Source organism: Octopus bimaculoides, chromosome 2 (genome assembly GCF_046866305.1).
Source record: "Octopus bimaculoides isolate indiv1 chromosome 2, ASM4686630v1, whole genome shotgun sequence".
NCBI classification, from domain to species: Eukaryota; Metazoa; Mollusca; class Cephalopoda; order Octopoda; family Octopodidae; genus Octopus; species Octopus bimaculoides.
Genome location: NC_142929.1, coordinates 125884008 through 125903290, shown reverse-complemented (window position 1 = coordinate 125903290; position 19283 = coordinate 125884008). Strand labels below are relative to the sequence as shown.

General features: G+C 37.9%; 1 long non-coding RNA gene across 1 annotated transcript; it reads left to right on the top strand.

The window, feature by feature from the left end:
• Positions 1-11946: 11946 nt before the first annotated feature.
• Positions 11947-16436, top strand: LOC149137226 (uncharacterized). Its single transcript, XR_016240739.1, has 3 exons — positions 11947-12083; positions 12315-12389; positions 14739-16436. It is a non-coding gene; the product is annotated as an uncharacterized LOC149137226 (long non-coding RNA).
• The last annotated feature ends 2847 nt before the right edge of the window (positions 16437-19283 follow it).

Here is a 19283-nt window from a genome sequence, read left to right as displayed (position 1 = left end):
GATCCTTCTGTTGTCTCACTTGTTGATCTTGTCTCAAACAACAGCAAAAGCTATCAAATTATAAAATAATTAGTAGCAGTTAAAGAGAACCTGTAACATTCTCAGGGTCAATTTTTTTTTTCTGTAAAATATTTTATAGATAGTTCTATTGTTATTTATTTACTTTTAAATCTAATTAGTTTTTTTTTTTTAATCAAAATAATTTTTAATCAGAATACCTGTACATATCTATGCATATCAATAGACATATCTGAGTCTAGTCTCAGCTATAGAATTTCAAAATGCTGAAATTATAAAATATTACATCATAAAACATTACGTAAAAACAATCATACCTGCCGGTCTGGAAAAAGATTGTTACATTTTATACCAATTTTGCGACAACAAATATCTCCGTCAAATAGCTAGTTTTTCTTTTTCTTTTGTTTTTGTTTTTTTAATCTAAAATTCTATTTCTTCTACTGGATAAACTCAAGAAGTCGAACTATGATGAAAATACATAAAAGGGAAAAATTCGAAACAACAAAGTTGTGGTTATTTATTTTGCCTATTACTCAGTCAAACTATGATTTCCAAAATATGTTATTGATTTTTTCATATAAAAGACTACAGACAACAGACTAAGCGATACATCAAGATAAAATAAGTATGTTTATAGAGAAACAGTATTAAAACATTCTCGCTTCATTTCTGTCATACGGTAGATTATAATGACGCTTTAGTTGAATAGCATTACTCATCAAAGACAGACAATAATAGTTTACTGTATACGTACATGTAGACATGCTTACTTGTGGGTATTATGATATAATGGTTATGTGCGCAATATCATAGCATGTATTTTGTATGCTAAACTGAACACATTAGTATATGCGTATGTGTATGGATAGACTTATTTTATAGATACTATTAATATGCTTATGTGTATGTTCTAGTTGTATTTAGAGATTATTATACAAACATATTTATATTGGAGATCTGCTTGTATGTGTGCGTGTGTGCGTGTGTGTGTAAGAGAGAGAAAGAGAGACAGAGACGGAGTATGGAGAGGGTTAAATTGTTAGTATTTCTCTAGAGTTACAGATATTTCAATGCGAATGAAGTGACACATATTTATTTATCTCAAATTGTAGTGTTGTGTGTTGTGCTCGTCAATAAATTTCTTTGCTTTAGTTAAAATATGAAGAACTGATACTATTATGTATCGATCGATGCCTATGAAAAGAAAGAATTCTAATAGGCTATAACAAACATCGTTTTCTGTGATACTCAGATAGAATGCCAACATCACACGACAACACCTTTGCTTCCCTTACACAACTCCATCCACCCAGTAGGAGACAGATTTGAAACGAATTGAGTTCACTCTGATTGGCTCGGTTGGTTACCATGGCAGCGAATCTTTTCCAGTCGTTTTGGATCATTGGCCTGCTGATAGAAATAGAAAGTAAGAGAGCAATGTGGAATAGAGAAAGAATGACTAGTGTGAAATGAAGACGAAGAAATAACACGGAGCGGGGCGCGGTGGGTGGGAAGCATTTCTGTCGAATGCAACAGTTGTCTGAGATCTGTGATGGATCAGTCTAGCGGTACGCGGCAAATGATGACTGAAAGCGAGCTTTTCCAGGAAATTACAATAGGAAATTAAGAAAGGAAATGAAGCTTAATGCATTTAAGTAGACTTCATTTACCTCATAAAAATTTTGTTTTTGATTTCTATTGATATCTATATTTATATTTATTTTAATTTTATTGTTTTTCTAACCTTCATCCATTAAAATTCAATGTTGTTGTTACTTTTTTTTTTTTTTTTTTCATTCTTACGTTGTGTTGTTAATTCATTCATTATTGCTGCTGCTGCTGCTGCTGCTGCTGCTACTACTACTACACTTGTTGCTTGTTATGACGTCAATAAAGACGACGACTCAGACTGACAAACAGTAGTGGTGATGACAGCGAAGACGGCAATAACAATGACGGCGCTGACAGCGACCACACAAGTAAATGTGATGACGATGACGGCGAGAATAAGTAAGACGATGATAATGACTACAAGAACGATAAGAACGATATCAGTCGACAGAACAAGCAAACACTCTGTGATAAGAAGCCTGACATAGACGCTGGCACCTGTGTCCGTGGCTAAGACGCTTAACACTCAAAGGCCTAACTCACGTTGGTGTATAGCATGTGCCACATGGTAGAATGGAGCGACGTAGGGGAAAGCCGTTACACGGTGATTTTAACTGGTGTTTCGTAGGCTCTCGGTACTGAGTTCGAGTTAGCTAGAAGAAACGGATCATGATAGAAATATGTTAATTTCATTTGTATTGGTTTCAAATTTCGGCACAAGGCCAGCAGTTTCGGGACGATGCTAAATCGATTACATCGACCTCAGCACTCAACCGGTATCTATTTTATCGATTCCGAAAGGATGAAAGGCAAAGTCGACCTCGGCGGAATTTGAACTTAGAACGCAAAGTCGGACAAAAGGCCGCTAGGCGTTAATGCCTGGCGTGTTACCGGTTCTGCCAGCTCGCCGCCTTGCTAATTTCAATTATATTACCAAAATTACCGAATTCCCATGAATATGTGTTAGCGCGCTCGCATGTATATATGTATAGCAATCTATTTATATACGTATATATGTCGATGCGTGTGTATGTGCATATATGTAAATATATGTGTGTGTGTGTGTGTGTGTATTTATCTTTCTCTATCCCTCTCTTTCTATCTCTTTCTCTGTGTGTGTGCGAGTGTATGTGTATACATATATATAGATTTTATATATATATATATATATATATACAGTTATTCAACTATCTCTTTCGCATTCATATATTAACAATTTAGATCTTAATTATAAAAAAAATATGAAACCATTATTCTATGCTAATTTAATTAATTGTAAGATAGAAATTTAAATGTAATAAAATGTGTTAAAAGAAATTTAAAGTGCCTACGTGATAACTGTAAACCTGCTTTTGGGCCACCCTGTATAATATGAGCATTATAGAATATGAATAGATAGATAGATAGATAGATAGATAGATAGATAGATAGATAGATAGATAGATAGATAGATAGATAGACGGACAGACAGACAGACAGACAGACAGACAGATAGATAGATAGATAGATAGATAGATAGATAGATAGAATAGACATATATAAATATATATATTACATAAACGCGCGCGCGCACACACAGACACATACACACACACAGTGAGATATATAGTAATACAAGACATTATAAGCCACACAACCTATAGACCGCCTACCAAACCTTCTTACTCGAATTACTCACTTATCGTATAATACGAGAAATTTAATACAAAGCAACAGCGCCAAAATTAGAGTGGAGCATTATACTTGAGTGCAAAACACAAGGCTAGAGTATACAACTGATACTTGGGTACAAAATGTGGAAATCCCATCATATTTGAGATCGCATTGTACTCGATTAAAATACGCCATATCTGTTATATAAATTTTACTTAATAACTTAAGCAGAACTATAGAGATATAGTAAAGCCCGTCTCCTTAAAATGTTATCTTTGAAAACGTGGACAACCACACTGATGGAGATATCGGTTTCAAATTTTGACACAAAGCCAGCAATCTCAGGAGAGAATATAACTCGATTATATCGACCCCCGTGTTCAACTGGTACTTATTTTATCGATCATGAGAGGACGATAGGCTAAGCCAGCCTGGCGGTATTTGAACTCAAAACGTAAGGTCGGAAGGAATGTCACAACCTTTTTCTTTTTGGTGGTGGGAGGGACGATAACGATTCTATCAACTTTACTGCCTTATATACCTTTTTTGTATTCTAGGCACAAGACCTGAAATTTTGGGGAACGGGGCCAGTCGATTAGATCGACCCCAGTACGCAACTGGTACTTAATTTATCGACCCCGAAGAGATGAAATGCAAAGTCGACCTCGGTGGAATTTGAACTCAGAACGTAAAGACAGACGAAGTACCACTAAGCATTTTGTCCGGCGTCCTACTGCCTTATATACCTGTAGATACCAAAGTATCACTTTTAGCTGGCACAGGCATTACGCTCCAATGAACCATTCCAAGTACGTAGCAAAATGCAATGGCATGAGTAGTTTATAACTGCCGAGTGCTTCGTTAATTTACAAAGCCGAACACGAGTTTAGAGGACTTGTTCAAACAAGATACTTTGCTGTAATTAATAAGTGTAGGCATGTGTGTGCGTACGTTTAAAATGCTATATCGATATTTGTTGCATAATATATGTTATGCAATAGTTTTAAGCTGTTTCAATGACCAGTTACTCTGGAGTATCCACAACATGTCTCCACTCCTTTAGACATGACAGACTGGGCCCCGTCAAACTTGTTCTGAGAACTTACTGAACCTGTTTAAATAAACTACACAGGCATGACAAAAGTAAATTCGCCCTTATAATCATAAAAAAAAATTTTAATCTGAAATTATACGTTCAGATTATTTATTAATTATTATAATGTGAATATCTAATATTTAGTAGACATGTCCTTTGCATTTTTCAATGTAACGATCCTATAAGGCATGCTACTGATCAAATGATGAATATTCTCTTTAGGAATTTCTTTCCAAGTTTCATGCAGTAATCTCAAAAGAGCTGGGTTTAACGATGCTTTCTTGTTCTTTTTACGAAGTGTCTTGTCAGTATGCCCCAGAGGTATTCAATAAGGTTCATATCTGGTGACTGGCTTGGCCATGGAAGTTTTTAATGTCATTCTTTTCCAACCAATCTTGGGTCTTTTTAGCCGCGTGACAAGAAGCCTCAGCTTCCATAAATAGTTTTCTTTAATCATTTTACTATTGGAGAAGATTGGAAAGAGTCCTTTCTGCAATAAAGACACATATTTATCTGAGTTTATGTTTCCTTCACACTCCACCAGTTCTGATTGACCATTGCTCCAAATAGCTCTCCAGACCATCTCAGAATAACTGCGTTGTTTCATTGTTGGCAGCAATCTTTTCATGTCAAATTCTTGATCACAGAGTCTCCAGACTCACACTCGACCACAGTGAGAAAATACAGCAAATCTGAACTCATCAGAGAATATGATAGTGTCCCAAAATGCTAGCGACCACTCCATCATCTCACAGGCCCTATCTTTTCTCCACTTGATATTGGCTGGTTGAAGAAGTGTCTTCCTTCTTGCTGCTCTACCACAGTAGCCAAGTTTGTAGAGATACTTTGCAGCTGTTCTGGGACTGACATCAACTTCTGCTATATCAGAGGCCTTGCAATGAGGATTATCCTCCACATTTCATTTAACAAAGCAAAGGGTTCTGTCAGAGGGCCCTGGTCGACCTGGTCACGGTGAGGTGGACTCCTTCCCCTTTCTGGAGAATTGCACAATCACCCTATTAACTACAGAAAGCGGGATCCCAAGGTTTTCTGCAATTTTACGCTAAGTCCACCTTCAGATTGACCTACAGTACGGTTTCTTTGAAATTTGGGAGTTCCAAGGCTTCATATGTACATGATTAAACAGTCACATATAGAACCTGAAACATAAAAATGTCCATTAATAAAAGATATAAACCTTTTCAAGTTAGAATAAACATAAAACAATGTTTTATGAGGTGTTTATTTACTGATGTCATGTCTGTGTACATGCAGACACGAAGACGGGTAACATCTTATAATGCGAAAAGAAGTTAAACAGCCGTTATATATTTCAGGCAAAAAAGCTGATCAGGAGTGAACGGCTTAAAAAGTGAGTTTATGCTATCCTTGCCATATAGATTACCGTAAGCAAACTAGCACATTCATGTATTTTGAGATGTATTAACTGAAGATTGTCTTGTGTAAGTGATGCATTTCCTGTTACAAATTCTTTTCTACTCTAGGCACAAGGCCCGAAATTTAAGGGGAGGGGCCCAGTCGATTAGATCGACCCCAGTACGCAACTGGTACTTAATTTATCGACCCCGAAAGGATGAAAGGTAAAGTCAACCTCGGTAGAATTTGAACTCAGAACGTAACGGCAGACGAAATACCGCTAAGCATTTCGACCAGCGTGCTAACGTTTCTTATTTCTTTGTTGCCCACAAGGGGCTACACACAGAGGGGACAAACAAGGACAGACAAACGGATTAAGTCGATTATATCGACCCCAGTGAGTAACTGGTACTTATTTAATCGACCTCGAAAGGATGAAAGGCAAAGTCTACCTCGGTGTAATTTGAACTCAGAACATAAAGACAGACGAAATACCTATTTCGTTATTGCCCACAAGGGGCTAAACATAGAGGGAACAAACAAGAACAGACGAACGGATTAAGTCGATTACATAGACCCCAGTGCGTAATTGGTACTTAATTTATCGACCCCGAAAGGATGAAAGGCAAAGTCGACCTCGGCGGAATTTGAATTCAGAACGTAACGGCAGACAAAATACCGCTAAGCATTTCGCCCGGCGTGCTAACGATTCTGCCAGCTCGCCGCCTTTTTTTTATTAGATATTACGCAATGATCTGAAACGTACGTATCAAATGCTTTCAAAATACCATTATTTCGTTTGACTTCACACACACACACACACATACACACACAAACACACCAGCGACAAGAAATTTAAGATCTTCGTAATAAGTAAAAAAAAATTTCGTTACATATTTATCTTTTTAAATCATTAGTTTCAAATTCAGATTTCTTATCCCACCGAATATTATAAAGAAATGCCTATCTTTGCAATACCTGTGACCGGTAGGGAGAGGTGGCACATGTGCGTACGTGTATCGGTGTTTTCTTTTTTTTTTTTTTCTTGTTTCAGTGACTGGACTGCGACCATGCTCGGACACCACCTTGAAAGGTTTCAGCAGAAAGAATCGACCCAAGTACTTATTTCCTAAAGTTTGGTACTTATTCTATCGTCTCTTTTGCTGAACTGCTAAGTTATAGAGATATAAACAAACCAACACTGGTTGTCAAGCTGTTGTGGGGAGGAGAGAAAAGCACAAAAATACACACATACACACATACATACATACATACATACATACATACATACATACATACATACATACATACATACATACATGATAATGGCTGCCCCCTCGTTATCGAGTATGGCCATTGCACGAAGCTTAACTTAACGGTGCTGTGATCGCATGTGACTTTTTAGCCCAGCCAAAGATCTACAATGTGTTGCACAGAGTTGGCATCCAAAACCTTTACTGGCAATAGCTGGCTGTTGTTGTAATTGGGCTCCATGTACCTTTGCGTGCCGTTTAAGTCCTCCTGCTGAATCACACTCCCTTCCACATGCTCGACAGACATGATTAGTATGGTGTGTAGCACCATCACCAGCGGCCTGGTAGTCAATCATCGGTCTTGCTTTGACTACGAAGATGACTCATAAGTCCAGCTTTACATACATACATACATACATACATACATATGCATATGCTTCGAGAATTAAGAAACGGGTGGAGAGTGGGGTGAGCGAAGGATATAATGGCGGTGTGATGAGGAATTATGGGAACTGGACCCTGTTAATCGGATTCATGTGACTTATGTTCTTTTTTTCGCATGCAAATCAGTGAAGTATTTATACCTGATGCAATAATAATAAGCTACACTAGAATCCCTCTTATATGTTATCAATAAAAATGTTTTTTAAAATAACAGAAGGATTTTATAAGCATGAAAATTACCTTATGCAACTTCGTTCCCATTGAAAGGCATCATAAAAGATCCATGAGAAAGGTCGCCAAAAAGAAAATAAAAATAAGCCCTTTGAAAATTCCATTTGTTCTGCTAATAGTTTTACCATTTTTGTCACTTCATATTGGATAATTCTAGACGGGGAAAAAAAGGAGCCCATCCCAAAAGAGGAGAACCAAAGAGTTTATCTTCAATCGAGTTGCAAAACGGCATGCGATCAACATCTAAAAACATCAGTTATGACTCAGCTGGATTCCTTCCAATCTGTCTGATAATTCTATTTGCTTTTACTTTCATCATAACAGATGAAATATGATGAAAAATCTGGCTTGACTTGTATGTAATTCCAGGCATAAATTCTTTCAATCTGTTCATGTAATTTTTCTTCCATACACCATCATACTTCATAAATTTCGGAGCAAAATAAATAAATAAAATAATATACCGTCTCCACTCCTTTCTCAAGGCCTGTTTACTATAATCATTCATCTTAACATCTCCCTCTTCCTTCTCCTCCTCTTCTGCATCATCATCGCCATTATTATCATCGTCATCGACATCCCTAGCATCATCGTAATCATCGTCGTCGTCATCATCAACATCATAATCATCGTCATCAATAACAACAACAACATTTGTTTTTTGTTTTTGTTTTTTGTTTCATTCTCGACGAAGAGCTACGGTGGATGTGTCTGCGAAAGCATGTGTGAATTTTAGTTGGGTGAATAGCATGTTGTTGATTGAACTTTTAAACTAATCAACGTCTTTCACCACAATTTCATGCTGATATCACCACCGGATATGAACAGCTGTCAATCGTAGCTTTTGGAAAAGTTGGGATGCTGTGTTCAAATGCAATACTGCAAAACATGCTTCTGATTCAATGAAAAAATGATTCAATGAAAAAAGCACGCTTCTGATTCAATGTACCGCTTCTTTTAGTGGTTCCTATTTACAGCTTAACAGACTGGCATCAACCAGCAGCCTGGTGCTCTCTTTGTATACAGAGCTCGGTTTGCCATGAGTCTCCGGTTCCTTCTGTATTATCCTGTATGCATAGAATCAGCCAGGCTCTTGTTCCCAATCCGTTCGTTGATGTCGTCATTTCACAAACGTCTTCAACAGCTTCTTGCTCTCTTCACCTCAATACTTCTTGACAGAACAGTTTTGGATTAGTGGTGCATTGCATGCTCAAAATCCAAAGACTTTGAGTCTTTGAATTTTGAGCTTTTCTACAACTGCAGAGTTTGTTACCGTGACTTTCCAGCTTATTCTGCCAAATCTGTAAAAAATCCACATCTCAAAAACATTTCTCTACTTTTCCATTACTCTGTACATTGTCCAAATTTCTACCCACGTAGAGGACAAGCGGCGTAATACAGCATTTGATTTGCCTCAATTTTAGGTGCAGTGTTATGTCTTTTAAGGTGAAGATCTTTTTCCATTCTTATAAATGTTGTTCATTTTAATCTATTCTTTGAATAACTTCTTCTATTCAACGGACTGGTAGCTAAGAGTTAAATACCTTTGCTACAGAAACAGCGACAGAAACTACGACGATGATATGGTATGCTTTATTTGCTAGTCTATGTCGCAGTATATTTATTGCTCATAAAAATTGTAGCAAACACTAGATCACAAGATAACACCGAATGATACATTTAATGCATTTTTACCATAAGAACTGACACCACCGAAGAATTCAAATCTTGCCAGGCTATAGTTGGTACGTTGAATTAATCATCATCATCATCATCATCATCATCATCATTACCATTATCATTATTATTATTATCATCTTCATTATTAAGGACGCATGACCTAGTAGTTAGGGTGTTGCATTCATGATCGCGAGATCGTAGTTTCAATTCCTAGACCAGGTGGTGTGTTATGTTCTTCAGTAAAACACTTCATCTCACGTTGCCCTGCGATCATTTCGACACCTGCCATATGATACACCGTGTACCTGTCCAGGTAACATCGATTTGATGGAGGGAGTGAGCTAATGTATAACACACACACTTGATCATTATAAACAAATCATTTGTGTAGGTCGTTTGGCAAAAGCTGAATGCTCATACATCATCTTCGACGGGAGAGTCCATTATTATTATTATTATTATTGAGTGAGAGAGAAGCACCCGTCATCAAAGTGACACTAGAGTACGAAGCCCAATATACCCATCGTGACTACCCGTCTGATAAGTGTACACCAGGCACATGCATCACAACCATTTGTGCCTACATTGCGACCTTATTTCAAGATAAACAGCGCATGACCTCCTAACTGGATGCCTAGTTAGAATTTTCTTCATGTTGAGTGGCCCATTCAGCTCAAAAGATCCTTGGATAATGGTTGTTTAAGGATAATGAACGAAACACTTATGTTTCCAAGAGTTAGTTATTCAAACCTCTAGGAATTCCTCTCAAAACATGGTTTTGATGAACTCCCACTACTCCTGCTCGTGGTCAGAGATGCACATATCGTCAGTCACTAAGGGACATGCTCAACTGATTAAAGTAAAGCAAGCAGCAAGCAAATCAATAGTATTGAGCAGAATACTTACTGTACCCTATCTTTTATACCAAAACAAAACATGTACATGATAACACTTTCAATCAGTTAAGATGAGAAGCCATGAGAGCCACTGCCTGATACTGCATCAAGGCGGCGAGCTTGCAGAGTCGTAAGCACACAGGAGCAAAATGTTAAGCAGCATTTCATCTGTCATTGCGTTTTGAGTTCAAATCCCACCGAGATGGACTTTGCCTTTCATCTTTTCGGGGTCAGTGTTATCGACTTCCCCACTCCCATCAAAATCTGCTGGCCCTGTACCAAAAAATTTAAAACCATTATTACTATTATTAAGGCAGCAAGCTGACAGAATCAATTGCACGCCGGACAAAATGCTTAGTGGTATTTCTTCTGGCTTTGTGCTCTGAGTTTAAATTCCGCCGAGTTGACTTTTGCTTTTCGTCCTTTCGGGATCGAAAGACAGACGAAATGCCGCTAAGCATTTTGCCCGGAGTACTAATGAATCTGCCAGCTCAATGCTTTAATGTTAGTATTCAAAAAGGCCATATCCGGCCAAAATATTTAAATATTGGTGTTGAAACAGGTCAGATCTGCCCTCTCACCTCAACTCTTCAACGTCATTATGAAACTAAACAATCACACCATCGACATCTCTAAGCAACAAGATAATGCGTAATTAATTCAAAACAATATAAACAAGAGCACTCAGAGAGCGCAAACCTCCACCAAGGCAACACCAACGTCCTCTCAACTAGAGACTGCTCTCACAAACGAGAATACTAAAATGAACTCAACCGCACTCAAAAATTAGGTTAAAAAAAAAACGGAAAAATAATCCAGAATCCTTGTCCGATACCGGATCGATCCCAAAATCTAATCAGTTCGTGCCAGTCACGAGGTCAAACATTCTTGAAAGTTTCATCCGAATCCACCCAGCGGTTCTTGAGATATCTTGTCCACGGACAAACAAACAAACAAACAAACACGACTGAAAACAATACCTCCACCTTCGCTAAGGCGGAGGTAATAAACAAACAATACATTTGACAGAGTAATCTGAATACTAAACGGTTAATATTGGTTTCAAATTTTGCCACAAGAGCAGCAATTTCAGGGGTGGGGGTAGGTTGATTACATCAACCTCGGTGCTCAACTGGTACTTATTTTATCGACCCCGAAAGGATGAAACGCAAAGTCGATCTCGGACGAAATGCCGCTAAACACTTCACCCGTCGTGCTAACGATTCTGCCAGCTCGCCGCCTTATTTACTAATAGCAATATTAATACCACTTCTTATAAGGCGACTAACTGGCAGAATCGTTAGCAGGCCAGGCAAAATGCTTAGCGGCATTTCGTCCGTCTTCAAGTTCCAAGTTCAAATTGTGTCTTCACGTTTTAAGTTCAAATTCTGTCTTCACGTTCCAAGTTCAAATTCTGTCTTCACGTTCCAAGTTCAAATTCTGTCTTCACGTTCTAAGTTCAAATTCCATCAAGGTTGACTTTGCCTTTAATCCTTTCAGTGCCGATAAAATGAAGTACCAGTTGAGTGCTGGAGTTAACATAATCGACTGACCCCTTCCCCCGAAACTGGTAGCCTCCAACCAAAATTTAAAACCAATATTAATAGCACATCTAATGCTGCTGCTACCGTTACTGTTGTTGCTATTATTGTTCTTACTACTACTACTACTACTACTACTACTACGACCACCATCACAAACACCAATACCACCACCGACACCAACATCACCACTACAACTATTTATAGGCAGATACACGATGCGGTAAATGAGTAAATGCTTCGAAGCTGTAATCTGAAATCAATTCCAAGTTATCAGGAGGTAAGAGGAAACGGACGTGGGGAGGTAATCTATAATTACTACAAGGTTTTTTTTTAAATATAACATCAAAACCTACGGCCATCTTGTATTAGATTAAAAATTGGAATTGCGAATTGTAATCATTTTACTAAATCATTAATTAGAAGTTCGTGTTAAACTATCGACTCCTAACTTTGATCAGTATTTTAAATTATATTTTTATTTTACCTTGATTTCTTTATTTATTTTCAGGTTTGTCTGTGTGGTTAAGAAGTCTGCTTCGCAACTATGCGGTTTCGGGTTCGGTATAAATGCATGGCGTTCTGAGTAAGTGTCTTCTTCTGTGGTGCTTAGTGTCATATGAGTGCATTTGCTAGGTGGAAACTGTGCGGAAACCTGTCAAACACATACACATGTATTTAAGTGAGTGCATATATGCATGCGCATGTGTGTATACATGTATGTACATTTATCTCTATATATGTATGTGCGTGTGCATGTATGTAAGAGTGCACATGCATCTCTGTTTGTGTTCGCCTCTCACAACCGGTGTAGGTTCGTTTGCGTTTGTGTAACTTACTAGTTCAGAGAGTGGTAGAAAATGTAGCAGACTTTAAAATTAGTATTGATGTCTATTTGACTAAAATCTCCAAAAGAGGTGTTCCAGCGACTGAAACAAGTAAAAAGATTTTTAAAAAAAACAGTAGCTTATGCATTTTAACCACTCTATGGTTTTATCGGAAAAATATATATTATAACATATTAAATTTTAAATTATTTCGTTTAAGACTTGTTATAAAGAGAGAAAGAAGCACTAATATCTGAGGAAACTAGTGACGTCTACGCCAACTAAAATAGAACAAAACAATAAACGAAAATCGTTAAATAAGACAAGTTTATGTACCGTGAAGAGAGGCGAGGTCATCAAAGAAAAAGGCTAGTAAATAAACAAAAAGGAGAGGACAGAACTCGTCTCGCCTCACAGCACACAATTTTTGTTATATGTAAAGTTTGCTATTTTGTAATGTTAGTTTTTTTCTTGGTTTATTTATTTATTTATTTTTTTGTATTTGTTCTTGGAGTCTTGTAGTACACTATGTTGCCAAAAATGTAAGCGAAAAGGAAATACATACTTTAAAAAAATGCCACCAAATAACATAAAGACTTATTAATTCTATACTATAATATGTGCGCGTGAAGGCGGCGAGCTGGCGGAATTGTTCGCGCGCCGGGCGAAATGCTTTTCCGTATTTCGTCTGCCGCTACGTTCTGAGTTCAAATTCCGCCGAGGTCGACTTTGCCTTTCATCCTTTCGGAGTCGATAAATTAAGTACTAGTTACGCACTGGGATCGATGTAATCGACCTAATCTCCTTGTTTCTCCCCTCTATGTTTAGCCCCTTGTGGGCAATAAAGAAATAAGAAGCTCACACTTTATAACATACTCACATACACGAGCACATAAGCGCAAGCCTCTGATTCTATGTATGTTATGATAGAGACACATTCACCGCCACAGCACACTTACATACACCATATAACCACACGGTATAGGTTATAACCCTCTAACGTTTAATTATACATCTATTACTTTTACCGAATTTTAAAGTATTAACTCCTATGATTTCAATCTAAACTTACCAAAATCTGTGGAAATTCCAATTTTTACAACTGTTCTGATTTTTATTTTGGTGCATAAATTTATAGACATTCATTGTTTCATTATGGTAACGATGTCAATTATGTCAGTGATTTTATTCCATTGTTAAGGTTGTTGAAAGCGCAACACTCACACTTGTTTTTTTATACTGTAGCTTCGTTCGGTCGTCGTTCGAGATCACCATTTTGCAGTTGCGTTATGCTTAACATGTTGAATAATTAACAAGAGAAAGAATTGTCTTCAACAATGCTTAATAACACTAAATATTTTAATAGTCATTGTCAAAAGATAAGAGCAGAAATATTTGCATTAGAACACAATTGACGGTTTCAGTAGGAATAATCTCTTAGAGAGAAAGAAGAGAGATGGAAATTAATAAGCGTGAATCTAAATGCACAAAGCCTCCAGCCGCATTATGAAAAGGCACTTAAGAGGATTGATTTCCAAGGTTTTTATAAGCTTACCAAGTCATTCTAGAATATTCTACAAGGCCTTGACGTGCGAGAAATTAACTTTTTACTTCCTTGATTGTCATCGTCTATCACCAACTGAATTCACACGTGAATTATTATTCACACGTGAATTATTATTCACACGTGGCAATTATTTTTAGTCAACATTACCAAATATAGTAATACTAATCATCAGCGGTTTCTGGCTTTCGAACTTACGACATTCCATGTTGAATTCCAAAAAGGTTTATTTATTATGATGTTAAATTTTTTCGATTTTGTTCCATGGTTAAATTTATTTAAAGTATAAAACACGAAAATATGCATAATCAAAAGTAGGAACAAGAAGAATAACACTACAGATTATATTTGACGCTATAAACCTCAATTTAAGACAAAGAAGTGAAACAAACTATGTAGCGCGGTTACCCGGAAAGGGATTGGTAAATAACTCTACTCATGCTGGAGGTATTTCTGTGTAAAAAAAGTTTGTCTATAATGCCTAATGTGGAAATCTAAATTGTTTTAAAGCAGAATATATCATTATCATTTCTTTTTATCACAGGTTTTGTTGGAACTCCGAAAGCTTTGCATGCGTAGCTGGCTTGCTACCTGCAGCCTATGGTACCATGCTACGCGTTCATTTCAACTAATACTTTCCTGATTGTTCTAGCCGTGCCTAGGAGGAACACCTTTTGTAACAGTTCTACTGTGTTCACTTCTGATCCAGCATTCAATTACCGTTCGGTTTGCCTCCTTACCCCACCTTCTTTGGCTTTGTGTATAAGCAGTCTTTAGATGACGACAGAGCTTGCGCTGCTCAACCACAGAACACTTGCCGGGCGAAAGGCTTTCACCTTTGGTTCCAGCCTCATTAACATCGTTATTTGATACATTTGTATTAGACATTTTCACTCAATATTGAAATTTGTGTTTTAAGGTTAGCTACCAACCGGTATTTTTATCGAATATTATTATTATTATTATTATTATTATTATTATTGTTATTATTATTATTAAGAAGGCGGCGAGCTGGCAGAATCGTTAGCGCGCCGGGCTAAATGTTTAGCGGTATTTCGTCTGCCGCTACGTTCTGAGTTCAAATTCCGCCGAGGTCGATTTTGCCTTTCATCCTTTCGGGGTCGATTAAATAAGGACCAGTTACGCACTGGGGTCGATATAATCGACTTAATCTGTTTATCTGTCCTTGTTTGTCCCCTCTGTGTGTAGCCCCTTGTGGGCAGTAAAGAAATAAGAATTGTTAGCGCGCCGGTCGAAATGCTTAGCGGTATTTCGTCTGCCGTTACGTTCTGAGTTCAAATTCCGCCGATGTCGACTTTACCTTTCATCCTTTCGAGGTCGATAAATTAAGTACCAGTTGCGTACTGGGGTGGATGTGATCGACTAGTCTCCTCCCCAAAAGTTTCAGGCCTTGCACCTACAGCTGAAAGTATTATTATCATTGTTATTATTATTATTATTATCGTTTATTAGTATCACATTGTTATATCATCATACATTATTATGGATAGACTACATTACTCTATAAGGATCATAGGGCTGGTTTCCCAGTTTCTCTGACATATATATTCCTTCCTGGGGTGGGGAGGGGTCACTGGTCCATTGCAGAGTTACTCATTTTTACCAGCTGAGTGGACTGGAGCAACGTGATAGGAAGTGTTTTTGCTCAAGAGCACAACGCATCGCCCAGTCCAAGAATCGAAACTACAATCTTACGATCATGAGTTCAACACCCTAACAACTAAACCATGCATCTCCACATACACTTTTTTTCTACTCTAGGCACAAGGCCCGAGATTTGAGAGGAGGGGGTCAATCGATTAGATCGACCCAGTATGCAATTGGTACTTTTTTTATCGACCCTGAAAGGATGAAAGGCAAAGTCGACCTCGGCGGAATTTGAACAAAGAACGTAAAGACAGACGAAATACCAATTTCTTTATTGCCCGCCGAGGGCTAAACACAGAAATGGACAGAACTGATGGGACCAGTAATGCGATATGGTTTTACATAAAATGTGACTTTAAAAATTAAATAAAATATAAAAAATCGAATGAAATTAACAATATAGAGACAATACAAATGAAGCGATGATCAGGTCAAGCTCCGACCCCACAAGCCCCGATCTATCGCTGGTACTTTCTTTTTGTTGTTTTTTTGTTGTTGTTTTTTTCGTCTATTCACACGGCTCCTTGCACGCACAACACTCGAGCAACATCCGCGTGCTAACGCTTCTGCCAGTTCGCAGCCTTATCTCCACCTACATCACTAGAGCGAACCAAATATATACAATAAAAACCTTATAGAATAGTTTCTTAGTAAAGTACAACAAATATTCAAAGATATACTTTCTAAACGTTCGTATCAATAAAGACTCGGAACACGAATATATAAACCTTTACTGACGGATTGTAATACACACTTGAAACGAAACAATCATAAATATAAAAATTCATGGAGAGCGTAGCTTTGTATTTTATAGAATTGTGACTTTTACTATGCTAGCCTCGCGATATTGATGTTCAGCGTACAATTTCTGAATGTATTTAGTAGCTGATGATGATGACGACGTCGACGAGGAGGAGGACAATTATGATGACAATAAGGAAATGACAACTATGACGTGGGTGACAATTGCAGCGTTTTATCCCAAGTCCTCCTCGACTATAAACGTTTTTATTCTCCGTTTTGTCTATTTACTGTAATTAATTGTAATGTTGTGGTCGAAATATATGCATGAAAAAGGAATTTATAAGATAAGGAGGAGGGGAAGGAAGAAGAGGAGGAGTGTGTTGCGCGAGGCGGAAGAGAATGAAGAAAAGGATAATGACAACAGCTGTGACGTCAACAATTATGACGCTGGTGCTGTTTAAAAATGACTTATTTAGACTGTTTATTTATGATTTCTTGTTCATTTAGTTTTGTGAAGTATTGCTAATACTATTCTCACTATTAGAGGATCGAATTTGTTTGCATTTAAACGTAGGCAAAAAGGCACAAAACAAACTAGAAAAATATCTGAATCTTCATGATTTTCATTAGAGAATTAGCGGCAAAAACGAAGTGTTATACTTTCAAACCGTATTTAAAAACAGCACAGATATATATCGTCAGGCAGTGGCAGTTGAAGACTGGTTCTACCATTGAAAAGGATATAACTTTGCCTTGTCCATTCCCACGTTGAAACTCCTTGGTTAGCACCAAATAAGCACCACTTAAGCACTGAAGTGTATGTAATTGGCTACTTCCTCCCGCTAAGAATGCTGGCCTCGTGCCAATATTTGAAAGAATTATTTTGGTTTGGCTCAGGTTCGGCCTTATTCCTAGTAGGTATTATGTGGATAGCACCTGAGCCAAACCAAAATATTATTTTCTCTTTACCACAGGTTTTGTTGGATAACTCCTAAAGTCTTGCATGCGTAGCGGGCTTACTACTTGCATCCTACGGTACCATGCTATCCGTTTTTTCAGCTATCTAATACTGTCCTGATTATTCCGACCGTGCCAAGAAGGCAAACTTTTTGTGAAAGTTCTGTTGGGCACTCTATTCCAATTTCCTTTATTTTCCTCTTGATGCCTTCTGATACTGTTCCCAAAGACCCAACAATAATCGGCACTATCTTCACCTTCTTTATTTTCCGTAGCCGGGTTATTTCGTACTTAAGAAGGTTGTATCTACCTTTTCGCCTTCCTTCTGGACTATATGTGGATCAGAGGTGCATGCAGCATCAACTATATAGCATATGTGGTGCACCTTGTCCACCACCGCTAGGTTCGATCTGATATGCTCTAGTACCTTACCTGTTTGGATTGGGAAATCCCAGAGGATTTTGCTAGTCTACGACTCCGTCATTCTCTGCGGTCTATGCTCATACCACATCTTGCCTCTCTCTAGCCCCCGTTTTTCGCACAGTTTCCATTGTAGCGCTTTCGCTACCTGGTTGTGTCGCCACAATTTTTAGTGGTTTGGGGCAAGTTTACGGCATTCGTTCGTGATATGGGCAGTGGTTTCATCCACTCTATTGCAGATGCGGCACAGCGGAGACACTTGCCCATAACTATGGTTGATCCTCCAGTTCGTAACCAAAGCTTGGTCCTGCGCTGCCAGTATAATGCTCTCGGTCTCTTTATTCAGTGTTCCTTTCTTCAGCTAATCTCACCAATGTTTTTCAGCAACTTCTGTTGTGGCTACATGGAATTGATTGTGTAGTCCCTTCTTGCGTAATTCTTCTTCACGTCCTTTTTTGAACTTCTTCCTTCGTTTTCCCTTTTTTCTCTGCTCTCAATACCCCCTCGTTCCTAAATGTCACTACCAAGGTTGTTGTTGTTGTTGTTGTTGTTGTTGTTGTTGTTGTTGTTGCTGCTGCTGCTGCTGCTGCTGCTGCTGTTGTTGTTGTTGTTGTTGTTGTTGTTGTTGTTGTTGTTGTTATTAAGGCGGCGAGCTGGCAGAATCGTTAGCGCAGTGGACGCAAAACGCAAAGCTTAGCGGTATTTCGCCCGTCGCTACGTTCTGAGTTCAAATTCCGCCGAGGTTGACTTTGTCTTTCCTCCTTTCGGGGTCGATTAAATAAGTTACGCATTGCGATCGATATAATCGACTATTCCCCCTCTCCCAAATTTCTGGCTTGATTCCTATAATAGAAAAGATTATTGTTATTAAAAGATAGTGCGCTGGTCGAATCATTAGCGCGTCGGAGAAAATGCCTTGAGACCGATAGAATAAGAACTAGGCTTTAAAAAAGTAGGTTCTGGAGGTTGCTTCATTCGACTAAAATTTCTTCAAGGTGGTGCCCCAGCATGGCCGCAGTCTACTGACTGAAACAAGTTAAAGATAAAAGAAAAAATAGATTAGTAATTACGTTTTACTTTAGCATAAGACCACCACTTTGGGAAGGCATAAATGTCATAACAACGCATGTGCCTTCCAAATATATCAATAATGTTCATACCTAACCATAAGAAATCAATAAATTGTCACTACTGTATTGGATCTTTTTATTTTATTTATTTAATCATATTTTTTTACCACATCTATTTTAGTTTCATATCGATATCTTTGAATGAATATAGTCTCGTTTCCTCCATTGGG